Source organism: Canis lupus, chromosome 6 (genome assembly GCF_048164855.1).
Source record: "Canis lupus baileyi chromosome 6, mCanLup2.hap1, whole genome shotgun sequence".
Taxonomy (NCBI): domain Eukaryota; kingdom Metazoa; phylum Chordata; class Mammalia; order Carnivora; family Canidae; genus Canis; species Canis lupus.
Window position 1 is genome coordinate 67333291 of NC_132843.1, and position 26971 is coordinate 67360261.

General features: G+C 42.5%; 2 long non-coding RNA genes and 1 other non-coding gene across 3 annotated transcripts in view; 1 reads left to right on the forward strand and 2 right to left on the reverse strand.

Moving 5' to 3' along the window:
- Window positions 1–1165: 1165 nt before the first annotated feature.
- LOC140635826 (uncharacterized) lies at window positions 1166–22377 on the reverse strand. The gene is made up of 3 exons (XR_012033151.1): window positions 21958–22377; window positions 21627–21755; window positions 1166–1358 (listed from the first exon to the last, which is right to left on the reverse strand). It is a non-coding gene; the product is annotated as an uncharacterized lncRNA (long non-coding RNA).
- LOC140636180 (U5 spliceosomal RNA) lies at window positions 10446–10562 on the reverse strand. Its single transcript, XR_012033482.1, has one exon. It is a non-coding gene; the product is annotated as a U5 spliceosomal RNA (small nuclear RNA).
- LOC140635825 (uncharacterized) overlaps window positions 21962–26971 on the forward strand; it is a 32756-nt gene continuing 27746 nt past the window's right edge. The window contains exon 1 of the long non-coding RNA XR_012033150.1: window positions 21962–22023. This is a non-coding gene — a long non-coding RNA (uncharacterized lncRNA). The remainder of the gene's footprint in view (window positions 22024–26971) is intronic.

The window sequence follows — 26971 nt, forward strand, 5'->3', positions numbered from 1 at the left end:
CCAAAAGTTTCAGGAAACTGGATGGGAACCAGAGCAGGAAGATTTCTCAGAATATGGATACCTAGAGTCTAGCTTCCGTTTACAGGATGCTTGTAGCCTTGCACATGGGTGAGGAAGGAACAATTAAGGATGCCAAGCCTGTCTGGACACTTTTCCTTCTGTGCCATTCTCCTTGGGAGGATTATCAGTGATCACTGCTCTACTTCCCTAGTCTAGCTTCATCTTAAAATTCATTTGTAGTCTGAATTCCTTCTGTACCTTGCTACCAAAATCTCTTTGGAAAAGGCGACCGATGGGCAGCCCCGGTGGCCCAGCTGTTTAGTGCTGCCTTCAGCCCCAGGGTGTGGGATCCTGGAGACCTGGGATCGAGTCCCATGTCGGGCTCCCTGTGTGGAGCCTGCTTCTCCCTCTGTCTCTATCTCTCTCTCTCTCTGTGTCTGTCATGAATAATAAAATCTCTTTAAAAAAAAAAAGAAAGAAAAGATGACCGATGATCTTGGCATTGGTCTCCTCCTGGAGTACTTCTTGAGCTCCTCTTCCTCCACTGCCTACTGCCTAGCATGTATATCTATCAGCTTTGTTTTAGGCTCTTCTAACCACATCCATGATCATCAGTCATTTTCCCCCTACTCTAGAGGATTTTAAATCAATAGTTTTGCGGTTAACTTCAAATTTAGAACTCTAGTTCCTATCTCTTTCCTGGCCATCAGACTCACCTCTAAACTGTTTGGCTTTGAAGGCCCTGAAATGTTAGTTCTGTCTACATGGCTGGGCACAAGTGTCATGCGGACAATGCCAGGGCTGCAGGATAAGGGAAGAACCTGTAATGGAGGGCCGGTTAACCACAAGCTGTCAGATCAAGTTCTTTCTAAAAGAACAGGAGTTTGGGAGCACTGGGTGGTTCAGTGGTTGAGCATCTGCCTTTGGCTTAGGGCGTGGTCCCGGGGTCCTGGGCTCGAGTCTCACATCAGGCTCCCTACAGGGAGCCTGCTTCTCCCTCTGCTTATGTCTCTGCCCCTCTCTCTGTGTCTCTCGTGAATAAATAAATTAAAATCTTTTTAAAAATAATAAATAAAAATAAATAAAAAATAAAAATAAAAATAATAAATAAAACAGGAGTTTTATTTTATTTTAAAGATTTATTTATTTATTCATGATAGACACTCAGAGAGAAAGGTGGAGATACAGGCAGAGGGAGAAGCAGGCTCCCTGCAAGGAACCCGACGTGGGACTCGATTCTGCTACTCCAGGATCACGCCCTGGACTGAAGGCAGGCACTAAACCGCTGAGCCACCGAGGGATCCCCAAAACAGGAGTTTTAAACTTCTTGATGAGGTGCTTCCATACACCCAAACAACCTGTGTAGGAGGATTAAAATATCCTTGAGTATATGCTTGACTTTACCTTTTGCCTAACTGTGGCCCCAAGAGCAGACTGGGTTACAGAGCTATCACTTTGGATATTATCACGAAGGGAACTCACACTTGTAAGGGGACTCCTCTCTCCAACTGGAAAGTTGTTTTGTTTCTATTAGTTTTAATTCCTCTGAAAAGGAATCTCATTAGCACAGCTAATCTTCTCATGCCTGGCCTTCATGGGGAGGGAGTTCCTGCCTTTGCCTGGAAAATAAGGAATCGCCCTTGTGATGGCGTTGAAGGATGACAGGAGCTGTATGAAATGTGTGTGTGGCAATTTCAGAATGTTGTGGTATTATTCTAAATCTAGGGACTTCGTTCAACCATGGCTACTTTTTTCTTCTTCTTAATCATAACGGTCACTTTCATTCTTTGAAAATTCCACACCTTAAGAAGCTAAAATGAGTTTCTCTTTCTCTCTCTCTCTCCTCTCTTTGCCTTCCTCCCTTCTTCCATCTTTCCCTCTTCCCCTCTTTTCTCCCTTTCATTTCAGTATGGACACTTAACAAACTCTAGAATAATACTGTGTCATTTATTCCCTCAGTATTCAGTACCCACCATACACTAGAGGATTTTACAGGTTGCAAAACGCATTTTACAGATAATTTTTTAAGCCTTATACCCACCCTATGCAGTATTGCTACAAAATGCACTTAATTTAGAAAGCTGAGGCTCTGTGAGGTTAAGTAACTTATTCAAGATCAGATTGCAAGTATAGGGAGAGAGGGGAGAGTTGAATCCAGGTTGAATCTTCAAGACCTATGTAATTTCCCCTACACCACCCTGGATGACTCAAAATAGTAGGTTAGAGCTGAGATAATTGAACTACGTATCAATAATTTGCCATCAGGCACTTCTACCTAACATCTGACATATTCTAGTTGAACATTTTCTTAAATGAGATTATATAACCAAAATGATGCTTTTCTAAAATAATTCTGTGAGTTTGAAAAAGTTCTCTAAGCGGATTAAAAAACGACTTTATTTTTAAAACAAGTTTATTTTTAATGAGTAATACCTGGAAAATTCTGTCTCTCTGGCACTTGTCCTTTCCTCTGCCCTGAGTAGTGTACCTATACTATTTATTAATATATCACAGTGCTACCTTCTGCCTCACAGACCGTTCGTTCATTTCCCACTGCTAAGCTCCTTATGTTTGCTTTTGGTTAGCTCAGCTCATTTGATTGTAGGACTAAGAAATCAGTTCAATCCTTCTTAGTAACTTTATTTTTGCATCTCCTTCCTCTTTCGGGTTGGAAAAGTAACAGATGCTTATTGTATAAAAAGCAAATCATCCAGATGTCTTAGGAAGTAAAAAGCCCTGGCAATCCCACCCTTAGATCTAACAACTATTAATAATGTGGTGCACATTTCGGTCTTTTAAATTTCCTCTATCCATATACGAACACATATTATATTTATACATATTTTTACATAAATGAGATCTGCCATACATACTGTTTGGCAATTTTTGTTTGTTTTTGACAAACAAACATCTCAGCTATCTTCGTTAGGATCTATAGATTGATCTCAGCTTTTGGATAGCTTTTGACAAAGGCAAACATCAGTTTCACAGAAACAAAATGAATCTCAAATATTTTGCCAAATGTAGGCCTTAATCCAAACAAAGTTTATGTGAGAAGGTGGGAATAGTGATGCACATTGAAAAAAAAATTAAAGTAGGTTAATAATTGCTCTTACTAAGCATTACCTTATTGAAATAACTCAGCTTTAAAAAAAATTAGGCCATTACATCCACTTTTTGAATTAGCAACTGAGGGACAAAAGGTGAAATGAGAAACGTTTTGGAAAATACCCTCTGGTGGAGTTGGCTTCAGGTGGTGGATTGTAGGGCTCTGAGGCATTTTCAACAGCTTGCCATTAGCTAGAAACATACTTCTCAACACCTCAGCACTGATCTGTTAAAGCCTCTCATTTAGTGAGAAACACAAGACAGATGATTCAGTGTGCTGGGCGATTCATTAACCCATCAAGGGCTTTCTTCCTGAGCCTGGATAACAGGCAGAAAAAGGAATGTAATCCTTAATGAAGAACAAAGGGCGGGGCTGGACCTACGGGAACACACACACACACACACACACACACACACACACACACACACAAGGCATGTGATGGGCTCTCCTCCATCTGGAACAACAAGTCCTCTCTTGAACCTACACAGATTTCCACCATAGATTGATCCTGCCTGGGAGCAAGATAAGTTTTTTTCCCCAGTCTTGGAAAGGGGAAGTGACACATGCGACTGACCACACTCTCAGAAGGCCACGTGTCTAGTATCCCAGGTCATGGATTGTCCATAAAGAACCAAAAAATAGTCTGAGCCCCACCGGCACTCTACAGGGCATCAAAGAGAAATATACTCTCAGGATGAGCCATAAAAATCAACATTAGTTCAGAGATTGCCTGAAACTTAGCCTGCTGAGACTCAAGTCATAGGCCTCAGAAAAACACATATGCTATGCTCTTTCCCCAGCTTTTCCATATCTCTTGGGTTTATCAGGCAATGCTGAGGCTAGATTTACAGGAAGCAAATGTTATTACAATTTTCCAAAACATTTTTTTCTTTTTTCCATATGATTTCTTTATTCCACGAGATATTTTGATATCCAGCTATGATTCCCAGTTTGGGGATCTTCCTTTCTCAAATGAAAAGTTTAATGGTACCAAATATTTAAAAGTAAATTCTTCCTTCTTTTCCCTAAACCTTTAGTTTGCTGTCATTAAGACAAGATCTGACAAGTAGGTTGCTGGAAGATTTGTGTACTCCCTCACTGAATGCTGTGTGAGCGACAACATTAAGTTTGGGAAGGAGAAAAGGATAGCTGAAATTTCTTAAGTTATTTGCAGAGGTTTCTTAAACTGTCAGCAATACGATTCTTATTAATACTGTTTGTGTTAATAATTATTAGGGTGACCAGATGTCTCCATTTCCCCATGACAGTTCTGGTTAATTCCTGTGGTCCTAGTATAATAATTAATAGCATTCACCTCCTCTTTCAAAAATGTTCTGTCTTGGACACTAGATTATACAGTCATTATATTAATCATGTAAGTATTGCCAACATCATGGTGGTAGGGCCACGTAACAACTGTTTATTGAACTGTATATTAACTATATATTAAAGGATGACAGTTTTCTGTCAAAGTTTTAAGTGTATATATCTTTCACCCTAGAAAGTTCTTTTTTTTTTTTTTTTTAAGATTTTATTTATTTATCCATGGGAGACACACAGTGAGAGGCAGGGACACAGGCAGAGGGAGAAGCAGGCTCCCCACGGGGAGCCGATGCAGGACTCAGTCCCCAGGGCCTGTGATCACAATCTGAGCCAAGGCAGATGCTCAACCACTGAGCCACCCAGGCATCCCTAGAAAGTTCCTTTCTATGAATCTATCTTTTTTAAAAAAGATTTTATTCATGTATCCATGAGAGACACAGAGAAAGAGGCAGAGACATAGGCAGAGGGAGAAGCAGATTCCCTGTGGGGGCCTGATGTGGGACTCGATCCCAGGACCTGAGCCAAAGGCAGACGCTCAACCACTGAGCCACCCAGGTGCCCCCTCTATGAATCTATTCTATAGAAATTCTTAGTTACGAGCAGAAGATTTTTATACACGTATATATAATGTATATACACATATATGCACATAAGTATGAGAGAATGCTTAATGAAAGGTTTAAAAAGTCTAAATATTTACCAATAGTCTAGTTAGGTACAATGCAGTCCTATTAGCTATTATAAAAGAAGGTGGTAGATCTATATATGTTGATGATTTGGTGAAATGTTCAAGACATATTTTTATTTATTTATTTATTTATTTGAGACAGTTCACGCAAGCAGGATTGGGGCAGAAGGAGAGGAGAGACACAATCTCAAGCAGGCTCCACACTGAGCACAGAGCCTGACAAGGGACTCAATCTCACGACCCTGATATCATGACCTGAGCCAAAAGTAAGAGCTGGACACCCAAGCTACTGAGCCAACCAGGCACCACCAAGATATATATATATATATATATATATTTTTTTTTTTAAGATTTATTTATTTTATTTATGATAGACACAGAGAGAGAGAGAGAGAGAGAAGCAGAGACACAGGAAGAGGGAGAAGCAGGCTCCATACCGGGAGCCTGACATGGGACTCAATCCCGGGACTCCAGGATTGCGCCCTGGGCCAAAGGCAGGTGCCAAACGGCTGAGCCACCCAGGGATCCCCACCAAGATATATATTTTTTTTTTCCAAGGTATATTTTTAAATAAAAAAGCAAGTTGTGGGAACATGGACACGTACAGCTTGCCATGGCCAGTTCAGAGAAGCCTCTAGATTCTCCCGTAACCTCCTCCAGTTCCCACCCCACAAACCATGGCAAATCAACATCAACTCAAATGCTAATGGCTGACTCTGCAAAAGAAGCTTCTCTCCCAGCCTTCACATCCAACCGGATGGCCCCATCCTAAGCCTCTCTAACGTAGAAATTCTGGAGATGCCATTATCTACAATATAATCCCGTTGTTGTAATACATATACTCACAAAGCTATTGACTGTGATTATTTCTGATGACTGACTGTTCTGTCTGTCTGTACTTTTAAACCATAAGCATATATTGCTTATAATTTAAAAGATTAGTTTTAAAGGAAAACATATTTAGTCAGTTTGCCATATAAGAGTATATACTTTAGGTGTATCTAGAGCATCTGGAAACCCTTTATTTAGAGAGAAAGAAAGGGAGACAGACCTCTGGCATTTTTCCTGTAAATATACTTTGGAGTGGATGTGGCATATTCTGTAGTTATCTCCCAATTATCAGGTAATTGAGGAAATAAAGTAAAAATGTAGCTTTTCGTTTCCAACTTTTTCTCAATCATTTTAACTGAATCAGTTAAACAGAAACATTAGTTGCTTCCTCCGAATGTCTTTGGGAATAGATTATAAAATATAAACCAACTACTTAAAAAGGATGGACTTTCACTTTTTCTTTTTCTTTCCTTCTTTTTTTTCTATTTATATTTCTCTGATCCATCTTCTAGGACACGTGTGAATCCAAAAGGCTCACAGCAGAGAAAGGAAGAATTGAAGGAGCTTAACTGTGTGAAATGAACAGATCAGATTGTACCCTTTCAATTTGCAAGGGTTACAGAATGTTTCTGCTTACCTTTAATTTTAGAGTTAAACAAGAAACAAACGAAAAAGACACTGCTATAAAAATCTAGGGTTGGAACTGTCTTTCATCAATGAACAGGTTTTAATCTTTTTCAGCTCTCTGTCCTCTGCTGGACCTCACATATCCACTTGGTTGACTAACTATCCTTGGAGTGAAGACTTTCCTCCAGACCCTTTCCTGCCTTTCAGCCTCCTTCCCACCCCCGACCCTCCATTCCCACCTCTATCTGTCTCCTGGCATGAGGACAAAGCACGCCCTCGTCTCTGTCCTTCAATACCCTTCTTGAGGGCCAATCATCTATTTTATTTCCATCTGTTTCATCATTTGCCCCAATCCCCACTGCCATTCCCCAACTAGACTGTCACTTCTTTGGGAACACAGACTGAGCCATATTCATATTTGAATCATCAGTGCCTGGCACAGTACTCGGCACATAGTAGGTAGTTACAAATACTTGTTTAATAAATGAAACCTTAACAGAAAAACAAAACAAGATCCTCACCTCTCCTCCTCAGAAAGCAGCCACAGAAAACCCTTCAAACCATTGAAAGGCCGCCCCAGGGAAGGAATTCTCTTGGGCAGAGACAGCTTTGTTTTGAATCAGCCCACTGGCTAGAGTTCAGAAGCTTGTCTGCATTTCTTCCTCCAGTGGGTATTGGTTTGAAGTGCTTTTTGTAACTGCCACATTCTGCAGTTGCCCTAACCTTTTTTTCTGGGATATCGGAGTTCAAAACTTGGAACTAATGGGGTGAGACAACATGCATTCTGCATACACTGACTGTTATTGGAGGGGGGGCTTCACTGTGCACAACACTCTGTAAGAGCTGGCTCAGGAGATGCATGACTCGTGTCATTTTCCCTGTAACCAGGGGTGACCTAGAGCACTTCAGGCCAGGAGGAAATTAGTTTCTTGCACTCTAGCCCTGTAGTTCCGACTGTAGATGAGTCTGGGCACCATCTCGGCATCCATCAACATGACCAAATTAGCTCCTGCTCTCTGATGGTAATGGCGATGGCGCCTGGCTACAGGAAACCTTCCTGCTTGGCTAAAAGAGGTTGTGACCTCCTTGCACATGGGTTTAATGGAAGCGTGAAAATCTGCATTTAACTGAAACTTTAGTATCACCAATTAGAGATGCAAGAACATTAACTGGACAAACCCAGTGACTCTTTTAAAACCCAGTGACTATGAAGCCATTAGCTATTGAAATGCGGTGAATTAGTTTAATGTGTTCACTGTTACTAACATCTCACTGAGATCTACCTGGAAAGTAGGCACTTGGTAGAGGGTGGGGAATAGGAGAATACAGCAGGTGAGAGAGAGAGGAAAGAAGTGGTTCAGGAGCACAGACATGGGTTATTAAAAACCACATACCTGACACCGTAGAGGGGACCAGCGGGGACCCAGAGGCTGTCCTGAACATTTGGAGAATGGGGTGAGTGTAAGAGAAAGTTTAGAATTCTAGAAGGAAGACTAAGAAGGTCCCTATATGCTGTGCGGGAAATAGTTCCTTATTGTATTTGTAATCTCCTCATTTGTAAAATGAAGAATAGTATGTTGATCTAAGGTAGAACCTGCAGGCACTACTAGTACTGATATATATGGGCTGGTGGATGAAATTGTGAGGGCCCAGTGATTTGTAACATAACATTTTTTATTTTAATTTTCAGAAGCCATATAGATGCAGGAAACTTGGAACATAAAAAAAAAAAAAAAAAAAAAAAAGCACAAAGGACCCAACAAACAAACCAATAAAAACAAATAATTCCTGGGCACCTGGGTGGCTCAGTCGGTTAAGCATCCAACTCCTGGTTTGGGCTCGGGTCATAATCTCAGGGCGGTGGGATGGAGCCTTGTGTCATGCCTCTCTCAGCGAGGAGCCTACTTCAGATTTTCTCTCTCCCTTTCCATCTCCTCCCCCTCCTCAAAATAAAGAAAATAAAAATCTTTTTTAAAAAAAACCAGTAATTCTATGTCCTAAAAAGAACAACCTTACCATTTTTGGCTCATATGCTTCTGGTCTTTTGTTTCTGCACATATTCACACATGCAGATCTTTTTTAGAATGTAAGCTATACCTTATTGCACATACTGTTCTACAGTCTGGGCCTGGTGTTTCTTGAAACATGTCAGTGTGGTGGCTGTGAACAATTTTTCTTTATCTTTCTGTTCTTCTGTACGCGTCCCTCCCACCCACCTCCCTGCCCTGTTGCAGGGAGGGTGACCCCAGACCCTGTTTGCTATAGACGGACCCTGCTTGCCCAGGGCCCACTCTGTTCCCAGACAAGGCACAAGGGCTCAGCTGAAAAAGATGCCAAGGCTCTGCTGATTTGTACATTACTTTGCATATATTTTCTTTCTAAGTGGAAGAGGCTTTTAAGTAAGCATGTAAGATAAAACAAAATGGATTGATTAATGTAATCTACAGCCTAACCTTCAGGGCCTCCCGTTTGTGGAACTAAACCGTGTAATCACAGCCTGGGGTAAGAAAGCCGAGTCTGCACACACAGGAAAACGCTGAGATCTGCCAAAGGAGACCTGCATTCATAGTATATAGGGAGGTCCCTGCCCTACTGTTCTTCTCCTGTCTCCTATGCTTTACCCTCTTGACACGGGCCGTGGGGCATAATGTTGAGCATGTTTCTCAGTTGCCCCCCCACTTCCTCCAAACACTGCCTTAATTTCCTCCTATCTCATGTGGACTCCTGCAAAAGCCTCATACCTTGCCTTCCTGCCCCTAATCGTGCCCCTTTCTACTCCATCCTTACCCCGATAACATGAATATCTCTGTCTGTTCCTGTTACCCATCACCGTGCGATGAGCCATCCCAAAACTTAATGTTGTAAGACAATGACCATTTTATTATGCTTGAGGATTCTGTGGGTCAGGAATTGAGGCAGACCATAGCAGGATTGGTTTTCCTCTGCCCAGTGATAGCTACAGCAGGCATGACTGTGTGGCTAAGACTGGAGTTGGAAGACGTACTCCTACGATGCGTCTTTACTCTCATGTCTGCTGCCTGGGCTGCAATGCTGAATGACAGGTTCAGCTAGGACCCCTGACCAGGGAACCCCTGTGTGGCCTCCTTGATATCACAGCTCGGGGGAGTCAGATTCCCTTCATGGTGGCTCAGTGTTTCAAGTGCTAACGTCTCTTGGGACCAAGATGGAAGCCTCATGGCCCTTCATGACCTAGCCACAGAAGTCACATAGCTGCTTTTCCACTGTTATTCCATTGGTCCAAGGGATCAGAGCTGCCTCTCAACTCAAGGGAAGGGAACATAAATTCCATCTCTAGATGAGAGCAATATCAAACATTTTGTGGCTTTTTTTTTTTTTTATAGAGCAAGGTACACCAACTCCTAGTACCAGCTTAGAAAGAACCAATTTTTAAAAAAAGATTTTATTTATTTATTCACGAGACACACACACACACACACACACACACACACACACACACACACACAGAAGCAGAGACACAGGCAGAGGGAGAAGCAGGTTCCATGCAGGGAGCCCGATGTGGGACTCAATCCCGGGTCTCCAGAATCACGCCCTGGGCCGAAGGCAGGTGCTCAACCGCTGAGCCACCCAGTCGTCCCAAGAACAAATTATTTAAAAAGACTTTCACTTCAGTAACTAGCCAAAGTGAAAATAACGAAGTACAGAACTTAGCAGTAAGCACATTAGTTGTGAGTAGAAACCATAACACTTAAAACACACAAAGCTAAAAATGTTCCTATTGCAGTTAGCTCACTAGTTTCCTTAGTCATCTTGTGATGATAGGCCACCTACTGCCTTAACGGAAGACAGAGATGGACTTCCAAACATCTTTCTTTATACTTTATAGATAGTCCTGTTTAAAACGGGGCCTCAAAAAATTGAGTTAAGACTCAGAATTGTTCCTCTCCATGAAAATCTTTAGTAAAAGGTGAAAGATTTATATGATCTGAAGAGAAACCAGAGTATGTGTGACTATGTTTTTAAATCACCTATCATCTATCTATCTATCTATCTATCTATCTATCTATCTATCTTCTAGATTTGTATAAACATAAAAGATAACTTAAGAAAATACACACCAGGGGCACTTGGGAGGCTCAGTTGGTTAAGTATGTGACTCTTGATTTCAGCTCAGGTCATGATCTCAGTGTCATGACGTTGAGCCCCAAGACCGGCTCTGTGCTGAGTCTGCTTCAGATTCTTTCTCTCTTCCCTCTCCCTCCCCTTCTACTTCCCTTGCCTGTGCTTGCTGGTGCCTGCACACACTCTTTCTGTCTAAAATAAATAAATAAAGTCTTTTAAAAAAAAAGATACACATCAAATTGTTACAGACAAGAGGAGGGAAGGAGACTTCTCTACACTTCTAAAGGAGTAAAAAGCTAGTGGGATTACAGGTTTTTATTTTGTACAGAAAGTTGCTTCTCCTATCATCTCAAGCCTGCAAAGGCTAGGAATACTATGGTAGGTCCTAAGTTGGCATATTCTAAAAGGAAGTGCTACACTCCCTAGCTATGAAGGGCACACAAAGATATTGTGAAATGGCTGCCAGTATCGGCCCATGACCCACCTTCAGGCTATGCAAGAGAGGCCAGAAACATTCTTTAGGAGCTTTAAGAGGCCAGAGCAAGGGTTTCTTTCCAGAGATGGTCTGACTGCTGTGTTACAAAATCTATCCCATCTCCCATCAATGGAAGTGCAGTCAGTGCCCTGCCAGTGAGCCTTGGCTCTTCATTCGGCTGCAAGGCAGCCCCTCCAACCAGATTCCCACCTTTAGGCTTCTTGTGGTGAAAGTCAGTCACTAGTGCCTGTGTCCTTCAAATTCCAGAAGACACCAGTCAGGATTTCCAAATATTTCTTGTGAAGCCCTCTCACTTAGTTTAAGATGAGAGCAAATTTCTCATGGCAGAATGGAGATGGGATAGATTTTGTAACACAGAAGTCAGACCATTTCTGGAAAGAAACCCTTGCTTTGGCCTCTTAAACCTCCTAAAGAATACCAGGGAAGGCTTTGGGAGGAAGATGACTCCCTAGTGTTTTTTTGTTTGTTTGTTTGTTTTTGTTTTTGTTTTTTTAAGATTTTGTTTATTTACTCATGAGAAACAGAGAGAGAGAGAGAGAGGCAGAGACACAGGCAGAGGGAGAAGCAGGCTCCATGCAGGAAGCCCGATGTGGGACTCGATCCCGTGAACCCCAGGATCATGACCTGAGCCAAAGGCAGATGCTCAACCGCTGAGCCACCCAGGTGTCCTGACTCCCTAGTGTTGATGGAGCTTATCCTCTGCCCCATTGCAGGCCTGGCCACCAATTTGCCCCAACAGTGATCACTTTTACCAGCACTAGACCTTGAAATCTGAAAGGTCTGTCCTTGGTGTCACCTGTTGCTCCAATTTGGTCTTGGTGAAATTACTCTATAGGTTTCTGACTTGTGGGTCTTTCTTCTGAGCCCTGCTTCCTGCTAAGGGGTTTGATGATATGTGAGGTGACAAGTGTGAGGTGATGAGGATTTAGTGGAAACTTTTGGACGAGAGTAAAAGATCTAGAAGTCACATGTGCTGAGAAAGTTGGATCATGCAGTTTTGGTTACTGCCAATTTGCCTCAGAACTTGGTGCCATGCTTCTCTCATGCTCCTTTTGCATTTCAATCTAATGAAACACATTTCTGATTTTGGTTTTGCTTTTTGTTTGTTTGTTTTGTTTTGTTTTGCAGCAAGCCATTACTGTTATTAAGCAGCCATTACTTAGTCCAGAATCAGCTGCTAAAGTTGCAGGCTTTATTTCTAACTTGATTGGGATTTGTCTGCCTCTTGGTTCTCTTGGCAGTTAGTATGAATACAAAGCCCTGGAGTTCTCAGATCCTTGGACTGGAAGGATTATAATACTTCACATTTACGGAATGCAGATATTCTGGAATTTTAAAACACATCATATCATCTGAATTTCATAAAAGCCTATAAAGGAAGCATCATCATCATTTTAAAGATTTTACAGATGAAGAAAGTGAGTACCAGCAAGTTAAGGTGATTTGTCTGAAGTTATGGAGTTAATGAGTGCCACATCTAGGACTCTACTAACTCTACATTGAGGGTTTCATCCTGTAGTGTACACATGGTTTTCTCTATCTTGGTTAGTTCATGGCCCTGTGTCAATATGATAAGACCATTAATAACTGACATTATAGCCACTTGTGGTTAAAAGTTCAGAACAAAATCAATAATGACCGTACCTCCTGGATGACTATTGCAAAATCCTTCTAGGAGGTAGCTGGGCCCATCTGAAGTGTCTAGGAAAGAAAAAATTATATCAAGAATTCACTTAACATGTTGATTTTCTTAAAGCTAGTGAAGTTTTCAGTTCAAATCGTTTTGATGGTGGTATCAGAAGCAAGTCTGTTTAATAAATCGCCACACTCCCTTCCTTTCCTTTCGCAGCAGAACTTGGCCAATGGCATATTGAAAAGAGAGTTATGCCTTCTTAGAGGGCTTCTAGGCTGTCGTCTGGGATACATTTGTAGGGCAAGTTAGGGATGATTTTCTTTATGGAAAATTTGACATTAATTCTTTTGCTCTAGCTATATAGTCTTGTTTTTATTTATTTAAAGAGCAAACATTTCCTTTGAATAAATGGAAAAGCAAGTATGGCTAGTTAAATATGACAGGATTCAAGTCTCTGCTCTGCCAATTACTTAGCAGTGATCTTGGGCAAGTTACTTAAACCCCAAGCCTCAGTTTCCTCATCTATTTAACTGGAATACTAATACTCACAAGGGTTTTGGAAAATGTCTTGGTGCGTTAGAGTTACGGAGTAACTCTTTCCCCAATATCCATTTGGGGAACCTCTTCTCCTACTCTATATCTCTCTGGCCTGATTGGGGGCTCCATCACCTCACTCCAAGAATGCAGAATGTGATCTAGGAGAGACTCTCTGAGGCCCCTGGCCCTGAGACCAGTTCTGGGATGAGCATGTGATCCCATCTAATTAGAATGCATCTGAGCACCCAGGAGGAAGCTCTTGATTTCCCACTGAGAACAAACACTGGAAGACTGTCTGGCTGGAGCAGCTCCAGTCACCTGCCCCCACCTACATTCTAAGAACAAAGGCAACAGGCAAAGGAAGGTGGAGCCAATCCAGGAGATGGAGGGAGACAAGGTTCTGATAACATTGTTAGAATTCAGTCCTGTCTGAAGTCAGCCCTATGCCTGTCTCGTGAGCCCATAAATGCCCTTTGGCCTTATACCTGATTGGTTCAGGTAAATCAGGAGGATCTTACATGATACCACCTACGTTTGAGAAGAAAATAGCCTACAGATTTCTTCTACTTTCTGAGAGTAGAGTACTCATATGAAAACTTTCATAAGCGGAGATGACCTAAAGCAAAGAAGCAATGACCATTTTGCAAAAACAAAAATTTTCTTTGAATTTCTTTCTGTTAATTAAAAAGGTACTGACGTGGGTCTTTTGCAAAAGTGAAATGGCATAAAGTGAACTTTCAGATAGTAGGGGAAGTGTGTATTATAAAGTGCTTAGCAGGGCACCTGGGTGGCTCAGTTGGTTAGGCATCTACCTTCAGCTCAGGTCGTGATCCCAGGTTCCTGGGATAGACCCCTGCATTGGGCTCCCTGCTCAGAGGAGAGTCTGCTTCTCCCTCTCTCTCTACCCCTCCTCGTGCTTCTGCTCTCCCTGCTTCTCTCTAATAGATAAATAAAATCTTTTAAAAATATATAAAAATTAAAAAAAAAAAACAAAGTGCTTAGCAAAATACCTGGTCATGGGAAGTGCTCAGTAGAGGTTTGCTTGAGGGCACCTGGGTGGCTTAGTCCATGAAGTGTCTGTCTGCCTTTGGCTCAGGTCATGATCCCAGGGTCCTGGGATTAAGTCCTGTATCCAGCTCCCTGCTCAAGGGGAAGTCTGCTTCTCCCTCTCCCTCTACACCTCCCTCCTGCTTGTGCTCTCTCTTTTTCCCTCTCATATAAATAAATAATTTAAAAAAAAAAGGTTAGCTTGATTGTGCTTCATATGAAATTTAGTTCAGAAAAGAGGAGACTTCATACTTTGAATATCAAGCATATTTTGCTGGGTGTGGTAAAGAGCCAGTCTTAATGAGAGGTTAAATCTCATGAGGTATGATAGAGTTATCGAGAAGGCTTTTCTGTCCTCTAAAAGATCTCTCTTTCCTTGGTTCTGAGAGCTCTAGACGTAAAAAATCATCGTTAATCCCTTTAAGACCTTTAGAGAGAAGTTTCTTATTTAGCCATAGCAGCTGTGTGAAAGAGTTCATTCATTCTGTTGCAGAGGGCGGATTTTATGGGCCATAGAGAGAGTGGAGGCCACTGTGTTCCCTGGTAGGGGAGTAAAAGGAACACAGCTGCACCCAAAGAAATACAGGACGAGTATCCAACCACCTTCCCGTAGGGCAGGTGCTCTCTGGTGGTCCTTGGTAGCTACCCCAAGAGGGTTCAGTCTAGTTTAGAAGGCATGTACTTTTTCTGAATTTAAAGGAGGATATTGGAAAAAAAAATAAAATAAAATAAAGGAGGATATTGGGATCCCTGTGTGGCTCAGAGGTTTAGTGCCGCCTTCAGCCCAGGGCGTGATCCTGGAGACCCAGGATCGAGTCCCACCTCGGGCTCCCTGCGTGGAGCCTGCTTCTCCCTCTGCCTGTGTCTCTGCCTCTCTCTCTCTCTATGTCTATCTTGAATAAATTAAAAATTAAAAAAATAAATAAATAAAGGAGGATATTTGGCTGAAATGAAACAGAAAGCACTGCATGTGACCACATTCACTTCTTCGGAGCACACAGCACTCCCGGCCCTTACCCTCAGCTACAGATGTTCCAAGGGGACCAAGGACCACAGGACAGTGGCAGCTAAAAAAGACAGTAGAAAAGAGCCTAAGGTTGGGGAAGGGGCTGAGCAGTGATGACAGTGACAGGTGTGCACAGGCCGGTACCTAGGTCATCCATGCTTCTTGCCTTGAAAGTAGATAGATAACTAGATACAGAGAATGGAGAAGCCACTCGGGCTGAGTACGAGGTAAACAGTTTAAAGTTCTGTCAGAACAAGGACAGACATGCCCCTGGGTAAGGACAGACATGCACCTGAGTCACAGTTCAAAGAAATTAGGCAGAGATTCCTGGAAGCAACTTCAGTCCAACCAACTTACATGTCCTATTTACCCCTCAAGGTTTCAACTCCCATCTCCCCTCTTCATTCTTCCTTCCTTTCCTTCTTTATCTTTCTTTCCATCTTCCCTTCCTTTCTTCTTTTCTTCTCTTCTTTAATTTAGGGCCTTTGTTTTCCTCCCTTTAAGCATACATGTCCTCCCCAAGGTCTCATGCTGTTGATACGAGTAGTTTCCTCCTCAAAGTCTGGTTCTGTGGCTGCATAGACATTCCCTGCTTCCCTTTCTTCGTGAGCCAGTACCTGCCAGCAGCAGAACGCCAGAGATTTGCCCCACCTGCTTTGCTGGAATGGTCCTAAGCCACTGTCACGTAGGTCAGAGCACAGAGCTCCCAGGAAGATGGAATGTCACTTCCTAAGCCTGGTTACTTATGGAAGTACACCGTTTACAAGAATGGAGAGAGCATTCAAAAGGGAATAAGATTCTTGTACATTCATGTTACTTATGGCTGAGCACCTGTACCACCTGACATTATTGTGAATTTGTTTCCCACGCCCTGGGCTCAATTCCACTCTAACATTTTATCACTTTCTACTTCATTTTCACTCATCCCTTCACCCTTTATCTCACTGGTGCATTTCTGTAATTTTTCCGCACACACACCCCCATCTAGTATTTGCCCCAATACACATGAGCCTTTCTAAGTGTCCCTATCTCTGCATGACATGCATAAGATAATTTCTCCAGTGCAAAAAGAGGTATGCAAGATACACAGGAGTGAAAGAGAATTTTTTATCATAGACACCATTAAATAGAATATGATGAATAATAATAGTCTCATATTATGAATAATAGAAGACCACGCATCAAGTTAGGATATTTTAGCTTCCTTAAAATCACATTCCCTCTCAGCAACTTGATCCCACCATTTAGAAACATTTTTCTATACTGCAGAATTTAACTGTCTTCTATCAGACAGAGTTCTCCAGAAACACGGAACAGATAGACAGGTAAGACAGATAAACAAGGGATTGGCTTCCACAATTCTGAAGGCTGAGAAGTTCCAAGTCTGCCAGCTGTAAACTGGAGATGCAGGAAAGCTGGGCGTGTAGTTCCAGTGCAAACCTGAAGGCCTGAGAACCAGGAGAGTTGATGATGTCTCAGTCCAAGTGCAGGAGAAAGCCAATGCCCCAGCTCAAGTAGTCAGGCTAAGGGTGAATTCTTCCTTTCTCTGCATGTTTGTTCTAGTCAAGTGCTTGACAGATTGGATAAAGCCCACCTACATTGGGGAGGGCAATCCGCTTTACTCCGCCTACTGATGCAAATGTTAATCTCATCCAGAAACAACATTTAACCAAATATCTGGGCACCCTGTGTCCTGATCAAGTTGATACATAAAATTAATCATCACATGGCTCTATGATGAAAGTAATGATATTAATTGAAATGTAAGCAGTGGTAATAACTTGAGAGCTCAAAATGGCAGCACACTCGCAAGATGTAAAGATTCTCAACAAATATTTATTGAGCAACTACAATGTACCAGACACCATCTGGACCAGGAAAGGTCAAGGGTGACTGATCCTGTTTTGAAGGATCAGGAAAGATTTTTACAAAGCCAGTAACATTTCAGTTGCGTTTTCCAAAAAGAATGAGTATCATAAGATTATCAAGGGGAAAAGGTTATTTCAGGCAGGGGGAAGAGGACCATTCTGGGAAGTGTGAGTGGTTCCATATGGCTGGAGTAAAAGGTCATTATAAAAGAGAGTGTCAGTAAATGTACAGGGGTAGGTACAGAAAATGTACAAGGGCCTTGTAGATTGGGGTACACACTGTAGGTTGCCATCCTATGAGCCATTTCTCCTTCTTGCAAACAGAACTTTGGTTTTGTTCAGGTGGTAAAGTGTCCCGAGTCAGGACATAAATCACAATTGGCCTAAGCCAATCTAGACAGTTCCCTTTACCTTTGATGAAAATGCTTGGTCCAAGGCTGTGTATGGCACTTGTTCTGGCTAGAAAAATAGAAGAAGTCTGGTGGAGGGATGACATTGAGGAAAGAGTTTCATCTTTGATTAAAAAAAACAGCAACAACAGAAGGAATTGTGTGCCAGGAGTTCCCCTTTTCCTCCCTTCCTTCCTTTGTGATTTAGATGTTGTCCTATGAGGATGTGATATCTAGAGTTGCAATAGCCATCTTGTGACCCTAATGAAAGCCTGAGGATGAAAGCCGCCCAGTGAGGATAGAAGAGAAAGGACAGAAAGTTTTTGAGTCTCCAAAAACATCCCAGAGCCACCAAACCAATTCTAAGACTGCCTGTTTTAGGAATATCCTATGGTTAAAGCCACCGTTAATTTTGCCTGCAGTCCACTTTGTCATAATGTTGTCGATGCCAAGGATGACATTTGTACCTATGGCTAAGGAGTTGGACCCTTGATCGTGAAAAGGAATGGAAGCAATGGAAAGGTTTATGCAGGGGGATGAGTTGCCAAATTTGTGCTCAAAAACCATGACTGGCTGCTGTGTGCAGAATGGGCTGTCGATGGAAGAAAGTGAGGCAGAAAGACCAGTTATAAAGCTATTGCAACTGGACAGTAGGTGGAACCTAAGTGAAAGAAGTAGCACCCATAACTGAGGAGAGGGGGACAAGTCTGAGAGCTGTTTTTAAGTAAAAATAACTTAATGACTAAGTGGATGTAGGAGGTGGGGAAGACAGGAGAATCAAGCAGAGCGCAGGGGTTCTGGCTCGTTTGACTTGAGAGACGAGACATCTGACTCTAATTCTGGCTCTGCCCCAAGCTAGTCGAATGACTCTAGGCTAGTTTCTTCTCATTTCAAGAGGGTCAGATTAAAAATATGATAGCAGACAAATGTCCCTCTCCTGACAGTTCCACCTCCCAGGAGCACTTTTTGCTGAGAGGACTCAAAGGCGCCGGGAGCATAACCCTGGGGAAGGAAGGACCTCCCTCCCTCTACTGGATCCTCAGGTTGGGTTGTGTGGAGCTGGATGGCGGGCGGACTCCGAGCTTTTCTCTGCTTCTTCGGCTTAGATTGACAGCAATTCGAGGAGTGGGGCAGAGGGTATCATGATGCATGGGTGATGTCAGGGCATGTAAAGTAAAACCAGCCACACATCATTTCCCATATAACCCTGAACACTTAGCCTTTATTAAACTTCGCATAGAAAGCTTGTCCACACCCCCTAGGATTCACTACTGGGCACGGAGGTCTTTCACCTCTGCAGTGTCTTTACCATCCAGATCTCCCAGCTGCAAAGGGCAAAGATTTGGACTCAGAAAAAACAGTCACTCCTTTTTGCATGGGGGCCAGAAACAATGGAACAGGTAACAAAGATGCATTTACCCCCAGGGGGTGGGGGGAGGGGATGATGCAAACCGGGGATAAAGCCCAGGGACTGTTGCCGGGATACCTGGCTGCTGGGTTGCAAAGGTCACAGAACCAAGGAAAGGGTTTCACAAGTGACTAATTAGTTTTGTTTTATTTCTCCTTATAGAGGGGTTGCCTCAGGCTCACCAAGACTTACTACAGTTCCAATACTTCATCTTTCTCACTCCTATACCTCATTTTATATTAGTTTCACACTTCATCTCATCAGATAGGGAGGAATGGTTGAGAAGCAACACAGTCCAGACCCTTCCTTCTGTTCAGGGCAATTCCGTAAAGGCCGTGGCTGCTCCAGAGCTCCCCGTGGGATCAGCGGGAGGCCTCTGTCGTAACTGCATCATAATTCAACATCCCTCCCTGCCAATCCTGTTTCACGCCCTCTCTTAGAGAGATTGTTCCCAGTAGCACGCCCCAATAAAATTCCTCCATCTGTCAAAGAAAAACCGGAGCTGGACAGTAGGTAAAGCAGTAAAAACATTTCATTCAGGAACTACTGAGATAGAAGAAAAGAGGTCTCAGTATAGAGCTGGGCTCAATTCCAAATTCAACAAGGACAAGTCGTGGGGATTTATAGCCAAGGAACAGGGTAGGGGTCAGTGGATGGAAAATTACTAAGAGGAAACATCGGGGGTGAGGGAGGATTCTGACGAAAACATCTTGGCAAGATTCTTCCTGGTGGCAGCCCAGGGTGATGGGTATCTCCTGGGGGATGCTAGGGGATGAAGGATCTCATTGGGTCTAGAAGGTGATCAGATATCCAAGGCAGGAGGTTCTCTATAAACTGGTTTAGGATTTTTGCTAAAACCGAGGGATGCAGTCCTGACAAGGACAGACACTGAAGCCCAAGGTCAAAGCCTAGTGAAGAAGAAGCCTTAGGAGACTGAGTAGAGTTTGGTCAAGGAGACAGATTTCACATGCAAATTTCTGACTGTTTCCTGGGGAACTGACCTATGACACCAACATAGAATCATCAATCAACTCTATTTTTCTGGGCAAGCACATGTGAACACACACACACACACACACACACACACACACTTCTATCTATTCTTATTATCATTTTATTATTTTTGAAAAGAGAATTTAATTCCAACAAAGAAAGCAGCATAGACTTAGAATTAAAAATGCTCTGAATTAAATAAGTTTAGTTTAATTAAGAAACAAAACTCCTAGTAAAGGTATTTTAGGGCACAAAAAGCCTGAACCATGAAAGAAACAATTGGTGGATTAGACTTCATCAAAATTTAAAACTCTGCCTTTAAATGCCACTAAAAGACAAGTACAGATTAGGAGAAAATATTTGCCAAAAACATATCTGTAAAGGACTCACTTCCAGAAACATTCTCAAAGTAATAAGAGCACAAACAACTCAGTTTTTAATATGGGCAAAAGCTCTCTTAATGAAAAGAGAGAGAGAGAGAGAGATGGCAAATAAGCCCATGAAAAGATACTCAACATCATTATCAGGGAAATGCAAAGTAAAACCACAATGAAATATCACTGCACACCCATTAGAATGGCAGAAGCAAGCAAGCAAAGAAACCAAAAAACAAACCCTAATAATACCAAATATTGACAAGAATGTCAAGTAACTTGAACTCTCATACTTTGCTGGTAGGAATGCAAAATGGTATAATCATTTTGGAAGACAGTGTGGCAGTTTTTCATAAAGTTAAATATACATATACCATATGGCCCAGCAATCCTACTCCTAGATATTTACCCAAGAGAAATAAAAACACATGCTCACGCAAAGACCTATATACAAATGTTTATGGCAGCTTATTCATAATTATCAAAAATGGAAAATATCTCCATGTCCATCAACTGAGAAATGGGTAAACAAATTATGATACCATCATACAATGGAATACTACTCAGCTATTAAAAGGGTGAACTAATGAAACACCCAATAACATGAATGAATCTCAGAATGATTACGCTAAGTGAAAGAAGGCAGACATGAAAGGCTACATGTGCATGATCCCATTTATATGACATTCTGGAAAAGAAAACTATGGGAATAGAAGTTAGATCAATGTTTACCAGGTCCTAGGGGAAAGTTTTGGGGTTGATAAATAAATACCTTATTTTGACTATGGTGGTAGCTTCACAACTGTTTATATTGCTCAGTATTCATAGAACTATGCATGTGAAAATGGTGAATTTTGCTGTATTAAATTGTATCTCAAGGGATGCCTGGGTGGGTCACTTGGTTAAGCAGCTGACTCTTGATTTTGGCTCAGGTCATAATACCAGGGTCCTGAGTTCGAGCCCTGAGTCAGGCTCCCTGCTCAGCGGAGAGTCTGTTTCTTCCTCTCCCTCTGCCCCTTTCTCTGCTCTCTCTCTCTCAAATAAATAAATAAATAAATAAATAAATAAATAAATAAATAAATCTTTTAAATTGTACCTTCATAAGCCTAACAACACAAAACCTCACTGAATTATTCTTATTATTACTGCTGTTTCTGTTTGTTTTGCCACAGACTAGTGAAGGCTTTGTCACCTACCAACACTGACTTGTTGACACGAAGGGAAGCAGGTTTTTCTAGACAGGTGGAATCTGGAGCATGTGTATTGGTTGAGGGAAGGAGTTAGTTTTGAGGAAAAAGACCAAAGTTCCTGGATCGAGGAATAAGCTAAAGGATAGAGAAAGAAGACTAATCAGAATTCTTAATGGCAAACAACAGCAACCAAATTCAAACAATATTCAGCAAAAAGAAAAGTTTTTGGCTCACATAACTGAAACATCCAAAAATTTAAAAACAATATTGCTAGTACTTATCTTAGCTCAGGCTGCTGTAACAAAATATCATAATCTGGATGGCTTAAACAACAGACCCTTATTTCTCACTGTTCTGGAGGCTGAGGAGTCTGAGATCCGGATTCCAGCATGGTCACGTTCTGGTGAGAGCTCTCTTTCTGGCTTGCAGATGGTCTTCTTGTTGTACCCTCACATAGCAGGGATAGAGGGCAGGCGCTCTGGTCTCTTCTTACAAGGCATTAATCCCATCACAAAGACCTTACCCTCATGAACTCATCTAAACTTAATTACCAACCCCCGCCCCGGTCCCATCTCCAAATACCATCACATAGGGGTTAGGGCTTTACCATACGAATCTGAGGGGAGGAGTGGCAGGGACACAAACATTCAGTCCCTAACTACTCGAACCCTATTTCTTGGCATCTTTGCCACTCTTCAGCCTTGTTCTTTGGCAGGCTCACTCTGTGTAACGTGGTCGGGCTTATGCTCATCTAATGGCTGGCAGTCTCAGAGAAAAGAATGCAACTGTCCTCCAGCCCCCTTATCCATCCTTGAAACAGGCTCCAAATGGCCTTATTTGGGTCATGGGTCCACTTTGTGCTAGGGAAAGCCACAGTCCCATTATTAACAGCCTAAAGCACGTGGAAAGGGAAGGAGAATTAGAGAAGGAAGGAATGCAGGGCAGACAGAAAAACACCATAGAAGATGGTTATCATCAACCCGTATACTTGGGAAGGGATAAAATTCGTAAGACAAATGGAGAAGTCATTCTGCTATGGGATTCCTTCCTTTGAGACGATGGAAATGAAGTAGGGGTGTATGAAGTGTAGAAAGGGTGGGTGGTTTTACTGGGGAGAGGGACATGTGGTCAGGAAAATCAAGTCACTCATAGCTGTTCAGGAGCCTACCTGAGAAGAAGGCCAAGCAGAAGCAAAGGAAGGCAGGAAATACAAAGCTAGACTATTGTCACAGTTTGAATGTTTGAATGCCCCCCACCCCAAGCCCTAAACTCCGATGTGATAGTATTTAGAGGCAGGGCCTTTGAGAGGGAATTAAGTGTAGATGAACTCATGAGGGTAGGATCCTTATGATGGTGTTAGTGACCATCTAAGAAGAGACCAGAGAGCTTACTCTTTCTCTCTGCCTGTGTCTCTTTCTCCTTCTTGCTGTATGAAGTAAGAAGTGAGGTCCTTCGCTGAGAGTAAGTGGGGGAGTGGAGGTAGAGGACTTAAGAAGAGTGGCAAAAGGGATCCCTGGGTGGCGCAGCAGTTTAGAGCCTGCCTTTGGCCCAGGGCGCGATCCTGGAGACCCAGGATCGAATCCCACGTCGGGCTCCCGGTGCATGGAGCCTGCTTCTCCCTCTGCCTATGTCTCTGCCTCTCTCTCTCTCTGTGACTATCATAAATAAATAAAAAAATAAAAATAAAAAAAAAAAGAAGAGTGGCAAAAGGTTTGGAAGTACTGCTAGAGCCGTGGGCCAGGGCATTCATAGGAACAAACACAGGATCACCAGATGTCACTGAGGTTGGAAAGAAACAGCTCTACCCATCCCACGAGGCCTGGTTAAAACACGTCCTCTGTGAAATCGTACCCCCGTTGGAAGGTATCTCGCACTCCTCCAAGCCTCACGGCATTCAGGGCCACATCCTCCGGGTTCCTGAGTCTGGAGGCTGACAGCTTGGATGCTGAGTTCAGATACCGATTACCTGAGGCTCTTGGGTTTTGGTAAGTGAGTAGTAAAAGTTTGGTTAGGGATGGGTTTATTTAAAACCGTATCTGGATCTACTCAGTTTCTGAATTTGGGTAGCAAAAGTTCTGATAGTTTGAATGGAGAGGCTTATACAGTTTGTGCATGCGTGTGTGCGTGCGCGCATGAGTGCACGTGTGTGTGCGTGTGTGTGCATTTGTGCATATGTGTGTGCGTGCCTGTTAACTCGCCTGCTGTATTGTACTCTCTTGAATCCTGCGTGACTAATTTTCATGTTTCTGCAGGTCCTCATGCGATGGGTGCTCCATATTTGTTAAGTTGATAGATAAAAACTCCCAGTTTGCTTTCCTGGTTTTTCTTTGTTGCTACAAAACTTTACTGCTCCACTAAGATGATTTAAGGTGAATCCAAAGGAAGAACTTTAAAGAACTGCTCTTGTGATTGGGACTGCTTCCAACTGCAATTATATGCACGTGCCTTCCTTTTTCTTTCACCCCACCCCCCATCAGACAAAACCAGAATCAATTTCAGGAGATGGATCTGTGCTGCTTGTGTGAAATTTTCTGGCTTCTGGTCAAATGGACATTGCAGGAATATGTAAAACGGGCTTTGTTCTCTGCGCAAATGAATTCATTTAAGCAGCACACAGTTTCGATTTCTTATTACCTTTTGGGAGGGTAAAGCATTAGGGAATTTTAAGGTGTCATTATGGTCTGAAAGTGCTGAATAAGGAATACCTGTGTGGTAAACAACTCGCTGAACCGCCTTAATGCATCTGAGATAAGGGAGCACATTGTTTATTGTGCCTGAAACCTGTTTCCAATACAAGGATTGTACAAGCCTCGGTTAAGGAGGAACAATAATAACATGTAACCTTGAACATACAGTACAGCTCTGCTGCTTGTTCTTCATTTGTAACTGTATCCTTAGATAAGGAGAAATCTCAGAGACTCCAACAAAGAGATGAAAAGATTCTGATAATAGCTGAAACGTCTTTGTTTCTGCATGTTCCTGTGAATGAGGCTAGCATCAACACAGAGTTGGCATTTAATAAATATTCATCGAAGGAGGGGATGAGTAAAGAAACACAGACTGCTCACAGCTTTATAAAGGCATTTCCCCAGGAGAAGACAAAAGAAACAAGGTGCCTAGACTATGTTTTGTAAGGATCCTAGAATTGTGTTTAGGGACTCGGGAATTTGAGGAAAGAGAAAAAACACATTTCTGATGGTGGACTCAGGATAGAGCTTAACCAACACCAAAATGAGTGCATATTTCAATTCATAGCAGCCACAAATGCCATTTTTCTAAATAGAAGCAAACAGGGAGGCACGACATTGGATTTTATTTCCATCTGCACTTCTAACTAGCACTGTGGCCTCTGACATGTACAATTCTTCTGAGCCTCAGTTTTCCTATTTGTAAAATGGACATAGCTAATGGGGGTTTATGGGAATCAAATACTATATATAAACATGTGTAAGATTGAGTCTGCCATATTTATGCACTCAAGAAATATTTATGTGCCAGGCAGTAGGGATGTAAAGGCAAAAAGACATCCCCTGAAGAGCTTTTAGTCTTGTGGGCAAGCTACACAAATAAACAAGTATTGAGATCATTACGGATGGTGCTCTGTGGGAGCAAGAAGACTGTCTAAATCAGATTGGGGAATGCAGGAACACTTCCTGGGGTGTCAGTGCTTGAGCTGAGTTTTGAAGAAGTAGGAGTTATACAGACGAAAATGAGAAGGTCATTCCACACAGAGTGGGTAGCATGTGCAAAAGCAGAGTGGCATGAAACTACTGAAAGTTTAGGGAACTACAGATAGTTCAGTACAACTGGAGCAAAGGGTGTGTGGGGGGGCAGGCAGCAGATGGGGTGAGAGAGGCAGGCCGAAGTCCAGATCATGAAAAGCCGTGGGCGTCATGCTTAGAGAAAGTGAACTTTACTACCAAAAAGATGTCAACCACTGCAAAATTTTGTGGAGAAATGAATCAAAACTAGGTTTGTGTTTAAGTATAATATGGGGAAAGGATATTATAGAGGTGCAGCCTGGAGGTAGTGGGGTCCATTTGAGATTCCTAGAGTCATCCAGACCAGAGAAAAATGAGAGTCTGAGCTAGAGTAATGGAATGAGGAGGAGGTGGATATAAGAGCCATTTAGGGGGGATCCCTGGGTGGCTCAGCGGTTTAGTGCCTGCCTTTGGCCCAGGGCATGATCCTGGAGTCCTGGGATCAAGTCTCACATCAGGCTTCCTGAATAGAGCCTGCTTCTCCTCAGCCTGTGTCTCTGCCTCTCTCTCTCTCTCTCTCTCTCTCTGTGTGTGTCTCTCATGAATACATAAATAAAATCTTAAAAAAAAAAAAAAGCCATTTAGGAGGTAGAGCTTGCAGGGTGGCAGTAGAGGGTAGGCAGTAAAAGGAAATGATACTCTAAGAAGATTCCCATCCCAATAGGTAAATAACTCTGCCATTCATTGCAATGGAGAACAGGAGAAGATGCAGGTTATGGATGGGAGTTGAGTGGGTAAACGTGATGCCTTTCATGCAGGACATGTTCAGTCTTATTGTCTGTGATTTATCTCAGTAGAGATGTCCAGGAGACAGGTGAATATATGGATCCGGATTATAAATACGGACTGGAAAGAATGACCAAGACTACTAGTTGTTCTCCAAGATTTATTGCCTCTTATTCTTTGGTACTAGAATTCCTTCCCCCTCTTTTAGATGGCCAAGTACATGGACACCTAGAATAAAAGCTATGTTTCCCAGCTTCTTTTGCAACTGAGTATGGTCATAGGACTAAGATCTTGACAATGAAATGTAAGGGAGGGCAGCCCCGGTGGTGCAGCGGTTTAGCACCGCCTGCAGCCCAGGGTGTGATCCTGGAGACTCTGGATCGAGTCCCACCTCAGGCAGGAGCCTGCTTCTCCCTCTGCCTGTGTCTCTGCCTCTCTCTCTGTGTGTCTCTATGAATAAATAATTAAAATCTTAAAAAAAAAAAAAAAAAAGAAATGTAAGGGAAATGTCATATGAGAAGTTCTGAAAACCTTACTTTAGACTCAGCCCATATACACCCTGGCCCTCTCTTTTTGCACCTGTCCCTTCTTCTGTTTTGCTGCCTGGAAGATAAATGTTGCCACCCTAGGCAATAAGGTTAACATTTAAATGAGAACAACAAGAGAGAAAGATCCTGGGCCACGCCATCACTTTGCACTACTCTAGAAGAGATCATTCACGCTGTATGTGTGGATAACATGTCCTGGAGTTGCACAGTGTGCAGCCTGTGCAAATGGTGCCCCAGAGCCTGGGTCCCTGATACCCTGGGGCTTCATAACATCTCTGGGATCTTTACTTAGGTTTTTATGTGAGGAAGAAAAACT